This window comes from Bos indicus, chromosome 25 (genome assembly GCF_029378745.1).
Source record: "Bos indicus isolate NIAB-ARS_2022 breed Sahiwal x Tharparkar chromosome 25, NIAB-ARS_B.indTharparkar_mat_pri_1.0, whole genome shotgun sequence".
Lineage (NCBI taxonomy): Eukaryota > Metazoa > Chordata > Mammalia > Artiodactyla > Bovidae > Bos > Bos indicus.
The window spans coordinates 11685548-11702256 of NC_091784.1; the positions used below are offsets into that span (position 1 = coordinate 11685548).

The 16709-nt window shown below is 42.9% G+C and overlaps 1 pseudogene; it reads left to right on the forward strand.

The window, feature by feature from the left end:
* Window positions 1-13390: 13390 nt before the first annotated feature.
* LOC139179616 (small ribosomal subunit protein eS1-like) lies at window positions 13391-16343 on the forward strand (annotated as a pseudogene).
* Window positions 16344-16709: the final 366 nt, after the last annotated feature.

The following is a 16709-nucleotide window of genomic DNA, read 5'->3' on the forward strand; positions in this document are numbered from 1 at the left end:
TCTGGAAATATACCCTACTTAAGATATACTATTTTCTGAATACACTGTTGGATTTTCTTGGCTAATTTTCTGTGTAGAATTTTCTTTCCTTTTTCCAGCTTTATTGTGTGTAATTGACTAGTAGAAATTTGTATACTTAAGGTATACAACTCGATAGTTTGGTAAACACTCACATCATAAAATAATCACTGCAATCAAACTAATTTGTATGAATCACTGCACATATTTACCATCTTCTTCTCCTGACTTTTTTTTAATGTGGTGAGGACACTTAAGATACATCCTGTTAGCAAATTTCAAGTGTGCAGTATAGTACCATTATTCATAGTAAATGTTGTACATTAGATCTCCAAAACTTATTCACTTTGCATTACTGAAACTTCGTACCTCTTGACCAACATCTCCTTATTTCTCCTTCCCTATAGCCCTTGTCAATCACCATTCTACTCTTTGCTTCTATGAGTTTGAGTTTTATTTTTTAAATGTTTATCTTTTTATTTATTTACTTATTTTTGACTGTGCTCTTCATTGCTGCATGCAGGCTTTGCAGTAAGTGGGGGCTACCCTTTGTTGCCCTGCATGGGCTGTAGGTACACAGGCTTCTGTAGTTGCTGCACACGGGTTTCAGGAGTTGTGGTGCACAGGCTTAGTTGTCCCATGGCATGTGGGATCTTCCCAGACCAGGGGTTGAACCTGTGTCCCTTGCATTGGCAGGCAGATTCTTAACCACTGGACCATCAGGGAAGCCTGAGTTTGACTAATTTAGATTCCACAAGTGAGATAGTGTAATATTTGCCTTTCTGCCTCTGCCTTACTTCCTTTAGCATAATGTCCTTCAGGTTTATACACGTCATTGCAAATAGCAGAATTTTCTCCTTTATAAAGGCTGAATAATAGTCCATTATTTAGATATATACCACATTTTCTGAATCAAGAAGTAGAAAGCCTTAACAGACCAATAGGAAGATTGATTCAGGAATTCAGTTAAAAACTTCACAACAAAGAAAAACCCAGACTGCAGGAGTGAACACTACCAAACATTCAAAGAAGAATTACTATTGATCCTTTTTAAATTCTTCAAAAAAAAAAAAAAGAAGAAGAAGAAGAAGAAGAAGAGACAATACCTCCAAACACATTTTGTGAAGCTAGCATCACCCTGAGACCCAAACAAAAAAAACTACCAGAAAAGAAAAGTACAGACCAATATCCCTGATGAATATTGCTGTAAAAATCCTCCATAGAACATTAGCAAACTGAATTCAACAGTGCATTAAAAGGATCATATGCTATGACCAAGTGAAATTTATCCCTGGGATGCAAGAATGTTTCAATACTATGTAGGGTTTTGGGTCTACATTCATAAATAAAATGGGCCTATAATTTTCTTATATTGATCTTCTCTGGTTTTAGAATCAAGATTATACTAGTCTTGAGCTTCCCTGGTGGTCCAGTGGTTAAGAATCCACCTCCCATTGTAGGGGACACAGGTTCAATCCCTGGTCTGGGAAGATCCCACATACCATGAGGTAACTAAGCCCATGTGCCACAACTGCGGAACCCACATGCAGCAACTGCTGAAGCCTGCAGGCCTAGAGCCCATGCTCTGCAACGAGAGCAGCCTCTGCAATAAGGAGCTGGCATACCACAACTAGAGAGCAGCCCTCACTCACTGCAGCTAGGCAAAGCTCACGCACAGCAACAAAGACCCGTCACAGCCAAAAAAAGAGAAGATTATGCCAGTCTCATGTTATCTGGGCAGCTTTCTCTCTTTCTCTGTCTCAGATAGTTTCTTGAAAGTATCTACTTATAAAATCATCTGGACATGAAATTTTGGGAAGATGGAAGCCTTTGGTGATTTTTTCATTTTAACACTCATCAGTTTATTTTAGCTTTCTATTCCTTTTACATGCCTGTTCCTAGGAATTCATCTATCTCCCAAGCCATTGTAATGGCTGAATAAGAGTTCATCTAGTCTAGGTATGTGTGTGTAGGGGCTTCCCAGGTGGCCCTAGTGGTAAAGAACACGCCTGCCAACGCAGCAGATGCAGGAGCCATGGGTTTGATTCCTGGGTTGGGAACATCCCCTGGAGGAGTGCATGATGACCCACTCCAGCATTCTTGCCTCAAGATTTCCATGGACAGAGGAGCCTGGCAGGCTACAATCCATAGAGTCACAAAAGTCAGACATGAATGAAGTGATTTAGTATACATACACGCACATGTGGTAACTCATAGACCAGCTGGGGGCCTGCCTACTACAAGAGGGATAGATGACATATGAAATTGTCTTAGAAACACCTACCATCTTACACCCCAGGGAATGTGGAAACCCAAAGTCCTCCTCTTATTTTCTGTTTCTTTCCAGGAAGTTTACCTTTTCCTGGTGTTCCCTGCCCCTTGGGGTTCTGGTTTGTCTATGTGCCGTCTCTTTTCCACACCAGGTCACACCTGATGTGAACTCAACTTCTTCAGTTCCCACAACAGCCAATAAAGCAGAGATTTTAGGGGAAATAATGGAGAGTGGTCCTTCCGTATAGTGCATGGCTTTCTACCACCTTACTGACGTTTTATCTCCTCTCCTCTTCCTGTCTCTGCCCCCCATCCTCTCCCTCTAAGATTCACCCCCAGCATCTTCTCTTTTTCTTTTTTAAAGTAGCTTCCCCTTCTTCCAAAGCCTTAGTACCCCAAAGCCTGAGAAAGAAGTGGAGACTCACTTTCTTACCCATGCACTTATTTAGTCACATTTACCAATAAAAGGAATTAAGTGAAGAGGAATTAAAGAGCCTCTTGATGAAGGTGAAAGAGGAGAGTGAAAAAACCGGCTTGAAACTCAACATTCAAAAGATGAAGATCATGGCATCTCGTCCCATCACTTCGTGGCAAATTGATGGGGAAACAATGGAAACAGTGACACTTTATCTTCTTGGCCTCCAAAATCATAATGGATGATGACTGTAGCCATGTAATTAAGACACTTGCTTCTTGGAAGAAAAGCAATGGCAGACTTAGACAGCATATTAAAAAACAGAGACATTACTTTGCCTACAAAGGTCCATATAGTCAAAGCTATGGTTTTTCCAGTAGTCATGTGTGGATGTGGGAGTTGTATGATAAAAAAGTCTGAGTGCTGATGAACTGATACTTTTGAACCTTGGTGTTGGAAAAGACTCTTGAGTGTCCCTTGGACAGGAAGGAGATCAAACTAGTCAATCCTGAAAGAAATCAGTCCTGAATATTCATTGGAAGGATGATGCTGAAGCTGAAGCTCCAGTACTTTGGCAACCTGATGCGAAGAGCTGACTCATTGGAAAAGACCCTGATGCTGGGAAAGATTGAAGGCAGGAGAAGGGGACGACAGAGGATGGGATGGTTAGATGGCAGAGTTTGAACAAACTCCAGTAGTTGGTGAAGGACAGAGAAGCTTGGCATGCTGCAGTCCAGGGGGTCGCAAAGAGTCAGACACAATGGAGCAACTGAATAACAACAACAACCAATAAGACTGTTCTCTCTCCCTAGAAGGGATTCTTATTTTGCTATTAAAGACATATAATTTTCTCAATTTTTTGAATCTATCCAACTTTGGGTATTAATTATCCAATGTCTAGCTAACATTTGGGCTATTGGGTCTTTATTAAGATGAGAAAAGGATAAATAGAGAATGACTGAACCTATACTCTGGAATGAAAACTCTACAACTTTAATAACTTAAATAGAAAGGCACACAATGGATTAAATGTTCTATACGATGGGATTCATTCTGATATTAATTTCTTGTACTTTCTCATGAAGAAACTTTACACTCTTCTTAGTTTGAGCTAAAATAATATTTTGATTGTGGTTCAGTTGAGTGTTCTTTTCTCCCCACTATTCTCTGTAGAAAGTGAAAGTGAAGTCGCTCAGTCGTGTCCGACTCTTTTGTGACCCCATGGACTGTAGCCTACCAGGCTCCTCCCTCCATGGGATTCTCCAGGCAAGAGTGCTGGAGTGGGTTGCCATTTCCTTCTCCAGGGGATCTTCTCAACCCAGGGATTGAACCCGGGTATCCTGAATTCCAGGCAGACGCTTTAACCTCTGAGCCACCAGTGAAGCCCCCACTATTCTCTATACTTTCCTTTAAAAATTTTTTACTTATGAATACATTTAAAAATTACTTGTTTATAGCATGTGGGATCTATCTTTGTTGCGGCATGCAGGATCTTATTAGTTGCAGCATTCGAACTCTTAGTTGTGGCATGTGGGATGTAGTTCTCTGACTGGGGATTGAACCCAGGCCCGCTGCATTGGGAGCATGAAGTCTTAGCCACTGGACCACCAGGGAAGTCCCTCTGTACCTTCCTTTGTTCTTATTCCTTGATGTCTCTTCTGGAGGCAGTTGCTTCCTTGTTTCAAGTCCTTTGTGTTCTTTGAATTGAATTCTTAGTCTTCACCTCAGCAAGTATGCAAAGTTCCCTCCAAATACTCCGTGTTTGCCTCAGAATTGATAAGGGAATGTGTCCTTCTCTACTCTATTCAATAAACTGCAAGTTACAGAAAATCCAAATCAAGTTGGCTTAAACAATGGAAAGGATTTCTTGGCTCATGTGATGGAAGAAGTCTGGCGGTTGGATGGACTTGGAGTACTGTTTCATCAGTGTTCTGAAGCTGTTCTTCTGAGTCACTTTGTCCTAGAATAATGGGAAGGTCCTGGACCTCACAGCTGTTTAGAAGAAACAAGATTCCTGTTTCTTCATGCCTTGCTCTTAAGAGCAAGGAAATATTTCATGAAAAGATGCCAAACAATAATCATTATTACAGAAATGCAAATTAAAACCACAATGAGGTACTTCCCTGGCAGTCTAGCAGTTAAGACTCCAAGCTTCCACTGCTGGTGGCGTAGGTTTAACCCTGGGTTGGGGAACTAAGATCCTGAATGCCATGTGGTGAGACCAAAAACACCCCCAGGAAACTACCCCCCTAAAAACCCATAATGTGATACCACTTCATTTCTATCAGGGCAGCTATAATAAAAAAGAATAACAAATGGTGAGGATTTGGGGAAATAGGAACCCTTATATGTTTAGGGGTTCTAAGAGTCAGACACAACTTAGTGACTAAACCACCACCGCCACCACCACCGAACGTTTGTGGTAGGAATATAACATGGGGTAGTCACTTCACAAAACAGTTTTTGGCAGTTTATTAAAAATGTAAACTTAAATTTACCATCTGATCCATCAATTGCCAAAGTATTTTATAAGTGAGAGAAAAGAAAACATATGTCCCCATAAAGACCTGTACAAGAATGTTCACAGCAGCATTACTCATAATAGCCAGAAAGTCAAAACAAGTCAGATGTCCATCAACTGATGAACGAATAAACAAAATGTGGTATATCCTTATGATGAAATATTATTTGGTGATAAAAAGGAGTGAAGTACTGATATCTACTACGGTGCAGGTGAACCTTGAAAACATGCTAAGTAAAAGAAGTCAGCCACAAAAGACCATGCATTGTATGATTGTATCTGTGTGAAACGTTCAGGAGAGGCAAATTCAGAGACAGAAAGCAGATTAGTGTTTGCCTGGGGCTTGGAGTGGGACTAGAGTTGTCTATAAATGAGTATAAGGGCCCTTACTGAGGTGATGAAAATGTTCTAAAACTATGGTGGTGATAGTTGTACAGTTAAGTAAATTTACTAGAAATCATTCAGTCGTGTACCTGAAATGGTTCATAGTATGTTAGAAAAAAGAGAGAGAGAGAAGAAAATAAGAGAGAGAATGTTTTCCCAAAAGCCCCTAACAAACCACTTCTTCGATTCATTGGCCCATGCTGTGACTTAGGGAATGGGATGCACTGATGGGCCTTGATTCTGGAAAGAGAAAGCCCATGCCTGGAGCTGGGACTGTGGTTAGCTCACCTGAAGCACGTGGACTGTGGGGAGAGAGCACCACCTAAACCAATCGGAGTGAGGCAAGGAAGGTAGAAGTGAAAGCTGAGTGCGCAGCCACTAAGGTGTCAGCCACACCCAAGACTGACTGCTTAGTATGGTGACCCTACCCCTGCATTCTCTGGTCTGTTACCACGTTTGGTCTGAGTTCTCTGCCTGGTATGGCAAAGGGAAGGAGAGGTTATGGGAAGAATCACTTCTTGAGAACATGGAATCTCACCTAGGGTGACCAACCGACTTGGTTTCCCTGGGATGGAGTGGTTTCCTGGGATGCAGGACTCAAGGTACCAACACTGGGGAACTCACAAGCAAACAGAGACGCTGGTCACCCGATGACCTCACCAAATATAATATTGAAGCGCTTCTAATGAATTGATCAATCTTGGCATCCATGGCTACTAATGCCACAGAAAGTCAATCATTGTGTGCCTCTGATGAACACACACCCAACACCACTTCTGAAATTTTTTTTTTTTTGGCACAAAATCTGAACCTAAATATAAAGAAATCTGTAGATATAATCAGTTAATAGGAAATACAGAGGCCATGGATGATGTGAAATGATTGCACACAGGCATTCTAGGACAAATGACAGATGACCTAAATTCTTCAATGAATAAATTGGAAGGGGAAAAAACAGGGATGGAGGGAGGATCTGTAGGTTGAAAGACACTTAAGAAGCATATCAACTGATTGCCTTATTCAGATCTTTTTTTTTTTTAACTATTTTATTTATTTACTTGGCTGCACTGGGTCTTAGTTGAGTCTTGTGGTATCTTTAATCTTCATTGCGGCGTGTGAACTCTCAGTTGTGGCTTGTAGGATATAGTTCCCTGGCCAGGGATTGAACCTAAGCCCACTGCATTGCGAGTATGGAGTCTTAGCTACTGGCCCACCAGAGAAGTCCCTATATCTTTTTTTTTTTTTTTCCTAAATATTTATTTATTTGGCTGCACTGGGTCTTAATTGCTACACGTGGGATCTTGGTTCCCTGACCAGGGATCAAACTCAGGTCCCGTGTATGGGAAGCAATGAATCTTAGCCACTGGGCCACCAGGGAGGTCCCACCCAGATCTTATTTGGATCCTGATTTGAAGAAATTAAGAGCGAGAGTGTCTGTGTGTCGTGGAATGTCTAACAAGATATTTGATGATATTAAGAAATATGTTCAGTTCAGTTCAGTTGCTCAGTCGTATCCAACTCTTTGCAACCCTATGAACCGCAGCATGCCAGGCCTCCCTGTCCATCACTAACTCCCGGAGTCCACCCAAACCCATGTCCATAGAGTTGGTGATGCCATCCAACCCTCTCATCCTCTGTCCTCCCCTTCTCCTCCTGCCCTCAATCTCTCCCAGCATCAGGGTCTTTTCAAATGAGTCAGCTCTTCGCATCATTTGGCCAAAGTATTGGAGTTTCAGTTTCAACATCAGTCCTTCCAATGAACACCCAGGGCTGATCTCCTTTAGGATGGACCGGTTGGATTTCCTTGCAGTCCAAGGGACTCTCAAGAGTCTTCTCCAACACCACAGTTTAAAAGCATCAATTCTTCAGTACTCGGCTTTCTTTATAGTCCAATTCTCATGTCCATAACAAGGATTTACTATAGAGCACAACAAACTATATTCAACATCTTTCAATAATCTGTATTAGAGAAGAATTGGGAAAATTTTATATGTGTAACTGAATCATTTTGCCATACACCTGAAACTAACACAATATTGTAAATCAAATATACTTCAATTTTTAAAATTATTGGTATAATACTGTATTGCGGCTAAACTTTCTCAGAGTCCTTACCTGTTAGATATACGTACTGAAATATTTGCAGTCAAAATGGTATGATGTCTACGGATTGCTTCAAAATAATCTGGGAGGAAGTGAGTGGGGGTCACACTAAAGACACGTTGGCCTATAGTTGATAATTTTTGAAGCCACGTGATGGTATACAAGGGTTGTTATATTGTTCTCTTTACTTTTTGAAGGGTTGACATGTTCCCTTATCAGAACAATTAAAAGCAGCAGCAGGGTCTACGTAACCCTCCCTGCTCGGGGGCTACTCTTAGTCACAAGTAGGTCAGGGTCTCACCAGAATTTAGACTTTCACAAAATTCTGTGAATTTTCCAACAATTTGGGTGAAGGACAAGGCCAACTTTTCCTTATGCCAAATTAAAACAAAAGAAAACCAGGAACTTCCCTGGTGTTCCAGTGGCCAAGACTCTGCAGTCCCCAATGCAGAGGGCTAGGGTTCGATCCCAGGTCAGAGAACTAGATCCACATGGCACAACTTAGACCCAGTGCAGCCAAATAAGTAAATAGAGTGGAGAAGATCCCAACACATGGATTGAAGCAGGGTCTCCCACATTGCAGGCAGATTCTTTACCATCTGAGCCATCAGGGAAGCCCAAATAAAAAATATTAGAAAAAGAAAAGAAAACCAAACAACAATTTACAACTCCCATCTACTTTCAGCGTCGTTTCATTAAAGGAAGAGCATACAGACACCAATAAGATCATTTCAGAAGAGCTCAGTCTTTCACCTGGGCACATGAGCCTCACGGACAGCCTTGTTCTGTGTCCCCCATGTGTCAGTTCACCCTGAGACTGGCTACCCCAACACCCTGGGGATAGAAAGGGAGGCTGGAGGGCCAGCTGCTCTCACTTCTTTCCTGCTAATGAGGGAAGGACTTGGAGGCTGCTGTCATTACCATGTGTAGGGCTCTCAAACCTCCAGCCTCTCTAGAGGTTCAGGTGAGGGTCCCCCCCAACTGTGTCCCCTGGGACTCATGGATGCACTTCCCTTGAATCCTGGTAGTGTGTCTGTGGGAGGAAAGGGAGTTGTCAACTCAGGGAGGGCTTTTCTGCTTGATGAAATGCTTTGTACTTGAATGCAAAATAACAGCTGGGCTCAAGGCAGCAAGGGCCCTCTGTCTGTGCTCAGCTGTGGTGAGGGCTCCTCTGAGACCTCAGAAGAGTGGAGCTGGCCTCGCTCTTTGCATCCATTGGCTGCCTGGCTGTGCCCCTGAGACCCAAGCTACCACCTCATACACTGACTTGCTCCATTTTCCTTCTCTTTCTCCTCTCTCTAGCACCCCACCTAACAAGGGATTTTGATTTTTTTTCTGAAGGCAATACATTTAATGATCAAAGCCTCCTTTTCCTTGAAACTCAGGCACATGGAAGACAGATCTTCTTTTGGGTGAAGAAATGTTCTAAAACTAGATATGGTGATAGTTGCAGCACAATGTTAGAAATGCATGACGTCCCACTAATGGTAGATGATATGTGTTTATTCATCATTCATTCAGTTGCTCAGTCGTGTCTGAATCTTTTGCAGCCTCATAGACTGTAGCCCTCCAGGCTCCTCTGCCCATGGGATATCCTGGACAAGAATACTAGAGTGGGTTGTCATTTTCTTCTCCAGGGGCTCTTCCCAACCCAGGGAACAAACCCACTTCTCCTGCATTGGCGGGCAGATTATTTGCCACCGTGCCACCTGGGAAGCCCATGCTATATGTATTTTACTACAGTTAAAATAAGAAACAAACAAACAAAAAGAAACAGAGGTCCCTTCTGTTCTCTTTGGGGAAAACTCTTAAAGAAGGTCCAATATTAGAACATTGGAAATGGAAGAGATCTTAGAGGACATCTGGTCTACCCTGGCAATTCATAGATTAAGGATCCTGAAGTTCATCCTGGAGAAGTGATGGACCTCAGGACCCTCAAGACCACACAGCAATTTAGACAGAATTTCACCCTCTACCAATGGCTCTTGTTCCTGACAAGGGAGAGGCACTGGTCTTGTGTCTTTTCACAGTAATGATCTCTTGGACCTGGGCACCCTCAATTTATATGCAGCCACCAGACATGTTTTATTTGGCTGTATTGTGTTTAATATTCAAAATTAATTGCTAACATTTAAAATCAGGCAAATTCTGGGATTTCCCCAGCAGTCCAGGGGTTAAGACAGGACTTCCTATGCAGGGTGTGAGTTTGATCCCTGGTTAGGAAATTAAGGTCCCACATGCTGTGGGGTGTGCAGCCAAAAAAAAAAAAAAATTAAATTAAATCAAGCAAATTCACATAAATATCCAGATTTCCAGCATCTTCTAACAGAAAGTCTGGCAGCGTTGGGCCCATATTCCCACATGGCAGTGATGGGAGCTGATAAGTACCGGGTTCTTCCCACTTCTCCATAGTCCCCACCCCTCCCCACTGCCTCCCACTTATCCTCAGGCATCTGTTGTTTTTCTAATGTTCAGCCTGCTTTTGTCATTTCTCCTGCCTGCCTGCCCTGGGGAGGCAGGAGGATTGGCAGCCCTGCTTCAGCCTGGACTGGAGGACTGTGGGTCTCTGAACATTTTTCCTAGGTGCATTTCAGCTGCTGGATGGAGTACAGTAGGCCCTTTGTATCTGCAGTTTATCCACATCTGTGGGTTCAACTAATCATGGATCAAAACTGTTGCAGGAAGGGGGACCTCTTCCAGAAATGTTCCCATTTTACAGATGGGGAAGCTATAAGAGAAACAAACAGGGATGTGTCCAGAGAAGAAAGTCACTGGAAGGCTTGGCACTGTGTTTGAATGGTTGCAGGCTTAGAGTGATACCTCCATACAATGGAATATTATTCAGCCATAGAAAGGAATAAAGTTCTGATACATGCCACAGTATGGATGCACCTTGAAAACAATGCCAACAAAAAGACACGTTTCATATGACTTGACTTATATGAGGTGCTTAGAAGAGGCAAATTCATCGAGACAGAAAGTAGAACAGAGGTTACCAGGGACTGGAGGGAAGGGGGGTTGAGAAGGTATTATTAAATGAATATAGAGTTTCTGTTAGAGGTGGTGAACAATTTTGGAAAAAGAAAGTGATTATGGTTGTAGGACATGCTGAATATAATTAATGCCACAGCATGGTTCACTTAAAAATGGTTAAAATGGTACATTTTATGTTATATAGAGTTTATCACAATAAACACAATAAGGAAATAACAGAAAAATATTAACATCTGTAAGAAGTTCCACGTGGTGTTGCTGCATCTTTCTCTAAATACAGAGACAGAGAATGTATTTCTCTAAATACAAACATGGTACTAAATACAGAGAAACAGGAATAAACATTTTTTAAAGTTTTGTTATCACCTAGGACACCACTGAGAAGTGAGTGGCCATTCCATTCCTACTCTTGACAACAACAACTCATTCCTCACACAGCAGTTCACCTGTTGCGGCCCTGTCCTTTGCACTCCCAGAATTTTGCATTCACAGCATTTAGTAAGTTGCAGTATATCATCTTTCAGGGTGATGATCTGATTAATGTGTTTTCTCGCTTGGTTAGAAGCATCACAGCATCATGAGGGCAAGAATCGGGCCTGGTTTTTGGTTCGGCATTATATCCCCAGCGCTTAGCCCAGGGCCTGGCATATAGTTAGGATCTCAACAGATATTTCATGAATGAAAAGACTAGAAGTTCATAAAGAAGGTGTACTGAAGGTCAAAGTGTCACCAGTGAAGACACATATTCTGAAGCTGCCATGTTGCCCAGAGGGTACTTCCTCTATGATTCATGCAGCTTGGGGTTATTCTGCATTTTTGCTAGCCAGAGTCTCTTTCTACTGTTGGGAACCAAAAAAACAAAACAAAAAAAACCTTCCATTATATAATCTCCCTGAGCCTGAGTTTCTTTACCTGTAAAATAGAGCTAATAATAGCTTGCCACTGTTGGGACAATTATGCTTAGCTGTATCTGACTGTTTGCAACCCCATGGACTATAGCTTACCAGGCTCCTCAGTTCATGGGATTATCCTGGAAAGAATACTGGAGTGGGTTGCCATTTCTTCCTCAAGGGGATCTTCCGCACCCAGGGATTGAACCCGTGTTTCCTGCATTGCAGGCAGATTCTTTACCACTGAGCCACCTGGGAAGTCCAGTAATGGAAGGTACTAATACTAATAGTACCTTCCATGTATTCATTTTAATAAGGACTACATCAATGAACTCAGTGTTCACCAAGATGATGAGAGAAAAAGAGAAGAAAGATGGCGCCAAGTGTATTTCCTATCCTGCTGTAACAAATTACCACATATTAAATGGCTTAAAACAATCACATTTATTCTCATATAGCTCTGGAGATGGAAAGTCCGAATTGGGTCAGCAAGGCTGCCTTCCTTCTGGAGGTTCTAGAGAACAATCTATTGCCTTGCCTTTTCTAGGGTTGCCCTTTCTTTCTAAAGGTCACCTGCATTCCTTGGCCCATGATCCCCCATCATTCCAACCTCTGTTCCTGTTGGGATCCCTCCTTCTCTGCTTCTTACCCTCTTGTCTCTCTCTTATAAGGACCCTTATGACTGCACTGAGCCCATCTGGAGAGTCTATGATGATCTCTCCATCACAAGATGCTTAACTCAATCTGCAGACTCATTTTGCCAAGTGCCTTTTGTCATGTAAGGTATCACTTTTCTTTGGAGGGCTCTTATGCAGCCTACCACTCCATGTGTCTGAAGTTTTGATTTGTAATTGTTTATGTGGTTATAAATATTCCAAGATTCCAAGAAAAATAAGTTATCTTCCCTGCCTTCAATGCTTACAATACTGTTGGAGAACGAACCATTTATCAGTTTGTGAAGACCCAGGTAGTGATCAATGCTGCCCTGAGAGGTGAAGGTGATGTTTTGAGAATATGAAGATGAATGTAAGGATCCTTTGTTTCACTGGGTATCTCCTCTGCTCAGACCTGCAGCTTACAACCTCATAGGCTATGCCTGCTCAGATTCTGGGGGCCACCTTCCCAGGAAAGACGATGGGAGTGTTGTCTCCTGGAAGTGTGTGACACAGCATTCCTACCTTCTCCTCACAGGAAGTGAGAGCTTTGGGAAAGGCAAGGTGGAATCTCTTCACTAGATCAGCAGATGTCTTTACTTTCTACTTTTGTAGATTCCTGTGGTCTGCATGTCTGTGTTTTCCCCAAATTCACATGTTGAAATCCTAACCCTAAATGTGACAGCATCAGAGGTAGGGTGTTTGGGAGGTGCTTAAGTCACCGTTCATTGGTGAGTTCTTAGTTTTTCAATTGGCATCTGTCCTGGGACCTGGTCCATGAACTCTGCTTTCCTAGAATAAAAATTGTGATGTGTGTCTCAGTAAGGATTACTTGATATTTGTGAGCTATGTGCCAAATACGAAGGTCTTAAAACTTACTTATATGTCAAATTAAAAAAAAATTTATTATGTGCTTATTCATTTGGCCTTGTTGGGTCTTCGTTGCTGCATGCAGACTTTTTTTCCCTAGTTGCAGTGAGCAGGAGCATTTCTCTAGTTGCGGTGCACAGGCTTCTCATTGTGGTGGCTTCTCTTGTTGCAGAGCTCAGCCTCTCGGACACCTGGGCTTCAGTCATTATGGCCCACGGGCTTAGTTGCTCCACATCAGGTGGGATCTTCCTGGAGCAGGGATCGAACCCATGTCTCCTGCATGGGCAGGTGGATTCTTTACCATTGAGCCCCCAGGGAAGCCCTTATTGTGGTTTTGATTTGCAGTTCCTTGATGGTTAATGATGTTGGGCATCTTTTCTTGTGCTTATTGGCTGTTTGTACATCTTCCTTGGAGAAATATCTGTTCAGATCCTTTGCCCATTTTGTAATGAGTATATGCAATCTTGAAGGGTCTCCTAAATGATTACATGCAGCAGCCACTATAGAATAGTGATTCATTGTGGGAGCTCTGCTGTTGGTGGCCTCCATTTGAATCTCACTTTGGCCACGTATTAGTACATGACCTTGACCATTCTCTCCAGACCTCAGTTTTTCCTGTCCTATTGGGATAGAAATATTAGCGACTTCTTAAGGTTGTTGTAAGGATTAAAAAGGCAGCACATATCAAAGGCTAGGCTATGGTTTTTCCAGTGGTCATGTATGGATGCGAGAGTTGGACTGTGAAGAAAGCTGAGCGCCGAAGAATTGATGCTTTTGAAGTGTGGTGTTGGAGAAGCCTCTTGAGAGTCCCTTGGACTGCAAGGAGATCCAACCAGTCCATTCTAAAGGAGATCAGCCCTGGGTGTTCTTTGGAAGGAATGATGCTAAAGCTGAAACTCCAGTACTTTGGCCACCTCATGCGAAGAGTTGACTCATTGGAAAAGACTCTGATGCTGGGAGGGATTGGGGGCAGGAGGAAAAGGGGAGGACAGAGGATGAGATGGCTGGATGGCATCACTGACTCGATGGACGTGAGCTTGAGTGAACTCCGGGAGTTGGTGATGAACAGGGAGGCCTGGCGTGCTGCGATTCATGGGGTCGCAAAGAGTCGGACACGACTGAATGACTGAACTAAACTGAACTGAAATATTATTGATACCCATAATGGAAATAACATTAACACTTACCAAATATATGACATCTCATTTCATCTACACAGCAATCTTGCAAAATAGGTTTGCTGCTGCTGCTGTCACTTCAGTCGTGTCCGACTCTGTGTGACCCCATAGACAGCAGCCCACCAGGCTCCCCGGTCCCTGGGATTCTCCAGGCAAGAACACTGGAGTGGGTTGCCATTTCCTTCTCCAAAATAGGTTTAATCATCTCCATTTTACAAGCAAGGAAACTGAAGCTCAGGGAGATGAGGGAATGTGTCCCTGGCTACACAGCTGGTAAAAGACTGAGCAGATTTCTACCTGGATCTGAATGACTGCAGTACAATGCCGTGCTTAGTCGCTCAGTCATGTCAGACTCTTTGTGACCCCCTGGACTGTAGCCCGCCAGGCTCCTCTGTCCATGGAGATTCTCCAGGCAAGAATATTGGAGTGGGTTGCCATTTCCTCCTCCAGGGCACCTTTCCAACCCAGGGATTGAACCCAGGTCTCCCAAATTGCCAGTGGATTCTTTACCATCTGAGCTACCAGGGAAGCCCATATATATATATATATATGGTGGCTTCTGATTTTCCACCTTTAATATGAGAGAGGTTGCTCCGGTTTATGGAGGGAAATGCCTCCACCATAGTGGCCTTGATTGGAGCAGGACTCTGTGACATCTAACACAGTAACTAACTGAAGGGCCCTCCTCAAATGTTAGTCTCCAGAAAGGTTTTAGGTTCCTACTGCTGCTGCTAAGTTGCTTCAGTCATGTCCGACTCTGCGTGACCCCATAGACCGCAGCCCACCAGGCTCCCCCGTCCCTGGGATTCTCCAGGCAAGAACACTGGAGTGGGTTGCCATTTCCTTCTCCAAGGTTCCTGCTATTCAAGTGCAATTGTCATTAAGCAAATACTGTCAGAAAAGAATCAGTCTTTTGGCTCTCTGAGCAGCACCATGGCAGTCGACAAGAACAAGAGCCTCATGAAAGGTGGTAAAAAGGGAACCCAGATGAAAGCAGTCGACCCATTTTTTAAGAAAGATTGGTATGATGTGAAAGCACCAGCTGCGTTCAGTGTAAGAAATATTGGGACAACATTTGTTATGAGACCTCAAGGAACCAAAATCGTAGCTGATGGCCTCAAGGGTTGTGTTGAGGCCTGTTGGCCTGTTGGTCTGTAGGTCTGTAGGATGATGAAGTTGCACTGAGAAAATTCAAACTCATTACTGAGGATGTTCAGCACAAAACTGCCTAATTTCCATGGCCTGGATCTCATCATTGACAAAATATGCTCCATGGTTAAAAAAATGGCAGACCATGATTGAAGCTCATGTTGATGTCAAGATTATCCATGGTTGTTTGCTTCATCTGTTCTGTGTGGGTTTTACTAAAAAATGCAACAATCAGATTTGGAAGGCTCCTATGCCCAGCACCAAAAGGTCCACCAGACCTGCAAGAGGTTGATGGAAATCATGGCCCGAGAGGTGCAGATAAATGACTTGGAAAAGGTGGTCAATAAATTGATTCCAGGGCTTCCATTTTGGTGCAGTGGCTAAGAATCTGCCTGCCAATGCAGGGGCACCAGTTCAATCCCTGGTCAGGGAAGATCCCACATGCCACAGGGCAATTAAGCTCATGTCCCACAACTACTGAGCCTGCACTCTGGAGTCCCATAAGCTGCAACTACTGAGCCCATGTGCTGCAACTCCTGAAGCCCATGCACCTGGAGCCTGTGCTCCGCCACGAGAAGCCTCCACAATGAGAAACTCCACATGCTGCAATGAAGAGTAGCCCCCGCTCACCACAACTAGAGAAAGCCTGAGCGTGGCAATGAAGACCCAGCACAGCCAAAACTACCATGCATAAATAAATAATTTAAAAAATACATTGATTTCAGACAGCATTGGAAAAACATAGAAAATTCTTGCCAGCCTTTCCACTCCATGATGTATCTATTAGAAAAGTAAAAATGCTGAAGAAGCCCAAATTTGAATTAGAAAAACTCATGGAGCTACACGGTGAAGGTAGCAGTTCTGGAAAAGCTACTGGGCATGAGACAGGTAGTAAAGCTGAACAAACTGCTGGATGTGAGCCACCTCTCCAGTAATTTTTTTTTTTTCTAATTCAGACTTTTCATGGTGACAAATAAAAGGTCTTATTTGTGACATTTTTGGGGGTCATTCTTTTTAGATAATCTGACAGCTTGTTGACTTATGTGTTCTGATTTGTTAGTAATGTGAATTTTACTGGGAAAAAAAAAAAAAAAGAAAGGAATCAGAGAAGAACGTATTCATGAAATCATCACCAGCTTATTTGGACAGAGAAAAACTATAGCATCCCATGGCCAAGGATGTGTTCATTTCACTTTGGGCAGGTTTTTGAGTCTGAGGATCTTTTTGTACAACCCTGGCAAGCTCTCCCTGTTTAGCATGGCT